This window comes from Labrus mixtus, chromosome 4, assembly GCF_963584025.1.
Source record: "Labrus mixtus chromosome 4, fLabMix1.1, whole genome shotgun sequence".
NCBI lineage: Eukaryota > Metazoa > Chordata > Actinopteri > Labriformes > Labridae > Labrus > Labrus mixtus.
The window spans coordinates 309,806-317,305 of record NC_083615.1 but is presented as its reverse complement, the minus strand read 5'-3'; positions in this window follow the sequence as shown (position 1 = coordinate 317,305).

Below are 7,500 nucleotides of genomic sequence, written 5' to 3'. Positions count from 1 at the left end.
TGTGTCCTTTACATGAATGAGGAGTCTTGATGATAAACACAAACGCATCATTTTGTTTTTATATAATATTTTATTACATTTTTGAGGACAAAGAAACATACGCATGACAGCAGGGACTTGTATGAGCAAATTACAGATCACATGGGATTTAAAGACAATCGGAACAAGAACGAGAGAGCATGAAGTAATAACAGAGGTACAGGAGGGGCACCATTCGACATTGCAGCCCCCCCCCCCCCCCCCCTCAGCTCATTATTTATCACATTTAAACCTCTGAGTCACTCTGAGCTCTTTGTCTGACCTCAGGTAGTGGTCCGTCCTGCATGAGGATAATCGGCCTCTGTTGTAATCAGTGACATGGAAAACTCAGATTTAGTTCAGCTAATAAATGAGCCTTTTGTTTTTACACACTGACACTCTTCTGCTGCTCCACTTAAAGGAGTAGAGAGTGTCACAGAACGTCGTTCTTTGCTCTCAGCTTGCTTTGAATTAAGCAGCTCTGTTAAAGTGAGAGAGAGAGACAGAGAGAGGGGGGGAGAGAGCGAGACCTGCTGCTGACAGTCACCTCAAAAACAGATTGTGATTATATTAAATCCTCACACACACACACACACACACACACATAAAGAGGTGGGATTTTTATAGTGTGGGGGTTGACAGGGGATTATCTCACACATGTTCACACTGATTTTATAATGTATGAAGGTGTGTGAATGTTTGTGTGTGTGTGTGTGTGTGTGTTATTCCTGACAGGATGGAGGAGAAAAAGAAGAGTTTACATCATGTGGCGCTCAAACTGCACTCCAATCAGAACCCCCCTGCAGGTCGTTCACAGAATCATCTGGTCACAGGTCGACCTCGGTCTGCAGCCGATCAGAATTTATTCAAATGATCAGCACACAAAAAAAAAACACTTCAACTTCTTAAAGCTCACTGAATCTCTTGACATTGGGTCATATATGTAGAAATGTGAAATACATTTTCAAGTTGGTGCCTTCTTGGCCGTGAAAAGACAGAAAGTGTCTTTTTGACTCGTGGATGAAAGACAACAACTCCCAGAATGCACAGCTCCGCCCCAGCTCCCAGCGCCTCGTTCCAGCCGCCGCCGACAGGCCGGTCTTGTGCTCCCTGTTCCTCCATCAGCCTCGACTGCTCACCACTATACTGCGGCTCGTAGAGATAGACACAAACATCTGATTCAACACAAGACTTCAAAACCTCCTTCATCCATCTCAGTTTGAAGATGAAACATCCTATCATCATACAGTGTCATCTTTCTCCATAGAGCCTGTTAGCATAGCTTCCAAGCAATATGGCAGATGTTGAGTTTAGATTCTGCGAGTGAGGTCCCACCCACTGATCTGTGATTGGTCTGTAGCTTCAGTGCCCCCACCTCCCTATGGGTGGGTTGAAAAGATGAAGAAGTAGCGTTGTAGTTTCTCCCCCTCTAACCAAAGCAGCCTCCAATGACGCAAAATGACGATTTTTTGCATCATCGGAGGCTCTTTGTCAGACTTAGAAATACAAAAATACAAAGATTTCACATCTCAGAGGAAAATGAGGGCGGGATGCACGACCATTCAAAAATACTACCAGGTTTCTAATGATACAAAGATTAATGCAGATGGATGAAGAATCCCTTTAAAGGGATTTAAAGAGACCAGCCGAAGCCTAGATGGAGTGACTGGATCTCCATCCCGGAGCGACTGGATCTCCATCCCGGAGCGACTGGATCTCCATCCCGGAGCCACTGGATCTCCATACCGGAGCGACTGGATCTCCATCCCGGAGCGACTGGATCTCCATCCCGGAGCGGGGACCGAGTCACCTGCTGACACTGAAAAACATCCTCCAGCATTTAAAGAAGACATGACGCCAAGATGCACAAAAGAAAAGGTGACATTTATTAAAAGTGAGAACACACACACACTGTGACAGGAGGATTCATGTGTTTTAATTCTCTTATAATAATGTTGTCATCGTGGCACTGTTGGCCTAGTGGTTAGTGCTCGCGCCCCATGTACAGAGACTGTAGTCTTCAAAGCAGGCGGCACTGGTTCGAATCCGACCCGTGGCTCCTTTCCTGCATTTCGTTCCCCACAGTCTGCCTCTAGTGGACACTCGAGGAACTGCAGGATTTTACACTGCAGCATCGGCTTGCCGCTTGGTCATTCCCCACTCTCTCTCTCTCTCTCTCTCCCTGATTTCTGACTCACAGCATGGAGCAGGAAAGCCCGAGCCACCTGAGCCCCTTCCAGAGAGGGGGCGTGGTCAGACACAGCTCATTTACATATTTAAAGATACAGACACAGAAACAGCCTGTTGTGAGCAGGGCTGAAATAGAGGGGTTTATAGACATGATCAAATACAGGATCAGAGTGGATTTAGAACAAGAAACTTCACAGTTTGTTATTTTTCTGGAAAAACTTCCTTCATGGAAATCTTGTTGATTTTATTTCATTTCTCTTTACACAAATGAGATTGCATAGAACCAGATTATAAAATATAAAAGTTGTGTCAGGAGGGGTCAAGAAGCCTGCAGGCTCATAGAACGGAGCTCAACTTTCTTAGGTGACAAAAACAAAGGGACAAAAATGTACACACATCTTCGCTTAAAAAAAACAGACAATGATGTGTTGAAATCGTTAAATAAAAAATATATCATACACACTTGGCGGCTGTGTCTCAGTGTTAGAGTCGGCCGTTCCTTAACCCGAAAGGTTGGGGGTTCAATCCCCAGCTCCTGCAGCTTAACCCTACTTTGCTGCCGCTGCTACATCAGATGTGAATGTGAAAAACATCAACCAAGAGGCACACACTCAAACTGTCACAACATGCTATCCCTGACGCCCTTCCCAGGCGGCTTGATTCACTAACGTGCTGTCACTGAGCTCATGTTGTTGTACGTTCATATTGATTCTGTGACGGTGTAATATTGGTGTCCCAGTCTGTGAGCTCACATCGTGTGTCAGCGTTGCAGAAGCACGGCACAGTGGGAGCTCCACATACACACACAGTCAGACATGCACACACACACACACACAGCGCTGCGCTCCCCGCTCAGCTGATCCTGCCTCTCCTCTGTAACGCCTCTGTTACTAAAGGGGGGGTTGCTTAGTCCCCTCATTACCCCCGGGGTCTGTGAGGAAAAGATGTATTGAAGTTTATTCATTCTAAATATTGAGAAACAGAGATCGTGTGAAACTGTGGAAATTTAAAACCATAGAATGTCAGGATTTTGTAAACAGCTGTTGTTTCTGTAATGTCGAAAATAAAGGATTTGTATTAAAGGTGTGAATACTGCAGATCCACATTTCTGCTTCTTTTAAGTCTCGTTGCACAAAGTGTCCTGAGGGGGCACCCTGCTGTGTGTGTTAGCTCTATGGTGGAACTTGAGTGTTTGCAGTGAGACGGTCTCTTTAAGGCTGGACGGGCTGCTGTCTGACGAGGACGGACGGGCGGACGCAGACTCAGAGGCTGCTCCCGTTTATCCCGGTGCGAACCGAACCACATCTCCTCCAACATCTCTGCGTCTTTTCTGCCTTTTTTTTTAATAACAATTATCCACAAGCAGACACCGTGAAGGAGTCCGACAGAGAGCAAGCGGAGGACGGAGGACAGACAGCCGGGGGGAGCTGCACGGAGAGGCGGACTCGCTGCTGCAGCCGCAAACAGAGCCCTCTGCTGCGGACACACAGTGAGCTCACACACCGCTGCACTGCTGGATGTTTCCTGTCTCCATGGAGGAGACGAGGGAGGAGTGACAGCAGGGAGGAGAAGCTCGATCTGTCGGAGGAGAAGTACCGAGTGAGAAAGAACCGAGCAGCAAGATGTCTGTCCCGGTGAGTGTGAGAGCGTCCGCAGGCTCCAATGTGTCATTTATCTGCACACACACACACACACACACACACACACACACACACTCACACACACACACACACACACACACACACACACACACACACACACACACACACACACACACACACACCCTGATTCACACCCAACGGCTCTGATTTTCTTCCCCCGTCACCTCTGAGATCAGATGTTTGTCTGTAATCGTGTAAATATAGAGTTCAAAATGTGATTTTCATTATTTTCATGCTCGGATATTTTGAAGTGAAACTCTGATCTCATGGAGCCTGAAGCTGCAGTTCAGTGAGTGCTCGCTGTTTCTGTACAGACAGAGTTATTCCTGGCAGGCCTGTCAGCACATCAGACAGCTGATCTGTGTGTGTGTGTGTGTGTGTGTGTGTGTGTGTGTGTGTGTGTGTGTGTGTGTGTGTGTGTGTGTGTGTGTGTGTGTGTGTGTGTGTGTGTGTGTGTGTGTGTGTGTGTGTGTGTGTGTGTGTGTGTGTGTGTGTGTGTGTGTGTGTGTGTGTGTGTGTGTGTTCAGGCACACACTCACATGTTTCTGGTGAAATGGTCTTGATGCAGCTTGTTGTGTTTTTTTCACATTCCTAAGGATGTGTCTCACAAACTGTGTTTTCAGGGTGTGTGCGTGTGTGTGTGCGTGTGTGTGTGCGTGTGTGCGTGTGTGTGTGTACACTCAGCTACACTTCAGATTGAACAGGCTCCATTTTTATTGCATTCCTTCCATTATGGGGAACACAATAATTTGATGATAATTGATGACACGCACTGTTCTCGTCTGAGCCAATCACAGATCGATCATGACATCATCTCTTCACATGTGTGGGCGATGTGTCATGTGACATGTCATGTCGAATATGGAGGCTATGCCGGGGTCGTGGTTTTCAGCATGAGAAGGGTTCTGCTTTGTGTTTGTAGTACATTTGTAGTCCGAGCTGTATTGACCAATCATGAACGACCTCTCAGCTCTGAACAGATTTCTGTACACACCTGAAGCTAACAATAATTGTTGTGGGATTTTATGGGCAGTGGCGATTCTAGACTCCATAAGGACCCCGGGAAAAAATTCAACGGGGGCCCCTCCAACCAGCGTTCATCACCATGATGTCTGCCAGAGTCCTGATGCCTCCTCATCGTTCCTCTTTATCTTCCTCCGGTGACTTTCATTCACAAACTTTGTGTTCCACAGAAATAACGCATGCAACGCTTAGCAGGGCGACGAGAGTGATGGGGCCCCCTTAGGGAGGTTTCCTAGCATCATTGCAAAATTAGCCCATTTTGAGCCACTGCTTTGGTTTAAAGTTGGTCAGCCTTCAGGCCCCCCCCCACTGGCCTGGGGGCCCCAAGCAGTCGCCTGCCTTGCCTGTTGACAAGCAGCGCCTCAGGTAATGGGCCGGGGAATGATGGCGTTCTCGTTTCAGTCGTAAACACTGCGTGGAAACGTTTTGGTTGGAGGTCGTTTATTGCTAACCTCTGGCTTCACTGTAATATCTGAGAAATGAACGTCTGTTCCCAGAGGCAGATATCGAGTATCAGGTGGTGATAGACGATGATTGTTGATGGGCTCTGTGTGTCCAATCTTTCCCACGTCTCTTTAACTTCTCTCTCTGTGATAGAACCATAAATAAAACCATGGATTATTCATCTGTGTGTTTATCATCTGCTCTATAAAAACCTCTCGTGCTCTTCATGCAGAGCTTCATTACGATGGCTGCACTTTGTCCTCTGGGACTTCACAGATGTCTGAACATGTCTGCTCTTGTTTGTGGAGCAGCAGCCTTTAAAGCTTTAGTAGAATATGCTGTCAGTACTTTTGAATAAGAGGAGAATAAAACTGGCTCCCTTATCATACAGTACAAACATTTTCTAAACCAAGCGGCAGTCTTCTGTGCTGCAGTTCCTCCAGTGTCCACTAGAGTCTGTCTCCTGCAGTGAGTCAGTCTCCATAGAGCTCCATGTTAAAATAAACATGTTTACATCCTGGTACAAAAACAGTTTGGGTCTCTCTTCAACTATACAGACAGAATTTTTATAAAACTAAACTGTTTACATTATATTAAGGCTTACAGTGATGTAGAATTAGGGGGTGTGGCCTCTTTGAGTGACAGGTGAGAGCTGCTAGCTTGTCTAATTCAGTCCCTGACCTTTAACCTCTGGGTCATGTTTGTGCTCTTTGAGGCTTTTGGAGATTTGTTCCTGTAGATATCAGACTATCTGTCTCTCTCTCTGAGTTTTATTGGACTAACAGACCAACAAGTCTGAGCTCCACTTTTTACAACACATAAGAACTTTATGTTATTTACATGTTAGCAACAATTAGCAGCTAGCTGAGTCTGTGAGAACCACACCTGGGGTCTCATTTATAACCGTGGGGTCTGAAACTGGCATAGGCCTTTTCCCACGCAAAGTCTGTGATCTATAAAAACAAACCTGACTGTGACCCAGGTGTACGTTCATTTGGAGGCATGGGAAATCATCGACACAGACGGTGAAGTGGTGAATTGAAGCCTGCAGATACATACTGATGTCTCTAACACATTTTATTTCACTAAATATCAAACTTGACTGACAGATCCACGTCATCAGAATCAGTCAAACCGCGCATGTAGTGAGCCGTTTCCGATAAGTCACTTTCATTATGACAATATATAAATAAAAAATAAAAGTCTGTCACACATTTCATCAGCGCCGTCTCACCTTCATTATCCCGGACAGACCTCAGAGGACCGGACTTACACTAATGTCATCACTGATGTAGAGTTAAACATTAGACTAACACAGAGACCATAGAGCCTCCAGTTTTCATTAATATATTTAAATATTGAGCATTTATCATCAAGTGTGCTTTTTAGTTTTAATAAAGACGCACAGAGCGCACAGAGACACGGCGGTGGCTTCACACATTTCGCCTTCTCGTTACTCAGCGCATCTTCATCAGCTGCACGTATTTATTCTGTAAATAATTCAAGTGTGGACATTAAGTCAGGTCATCTCTGACACGATCATTAGGTCTATATATCCTCATAATGAGTCACAGAGCAGACGGAGTTTACCACGAAAAAAAGGACCAACAATCAAACGTTTTTGTTCATTGATCAAACTTTTGATCACTAATATGATAGAGTGAGGCAGACTGCTGACTGACGTGAGCACTCTGACAATATGAAGAAGTCAGTGTGGGTCCTGTTAACATGTAAACATGTAAACATTGGAGATATTCTCGTGCGTAATGATGAACGCTGGATGTTTTGGCGCTGTAGGAGGACAGGGTGAATGCAGCAGCGACGTGGTGTCTCTCTCTGATTGTTCTTCAGTTTGTGATCCTCCTGCTGCAGTAAACTATGCAGTAAACTTCCGGGATCCAGCGCTGGAAACCTTAGCTCCGCCCCCTCGTTTGTATGCATGTTCATTCACGAGCTGCTTTGCGTTGAGCGTTTCTGGTTGAATGTGGGCGTGTAGAGGGCGGAACATGGGACTAATCTACCTGCGCACATTTCCAGGTGGATCGTGATTTATAAAGGGAACATTGCGTGCAGGTGTGTGTACGAACGGTTTCGTAAATCTGAATCATTTTGTGCGCACGCCATTTCCGGGTTTTTGGCGCACGTACATTTTTAGTATGGATTC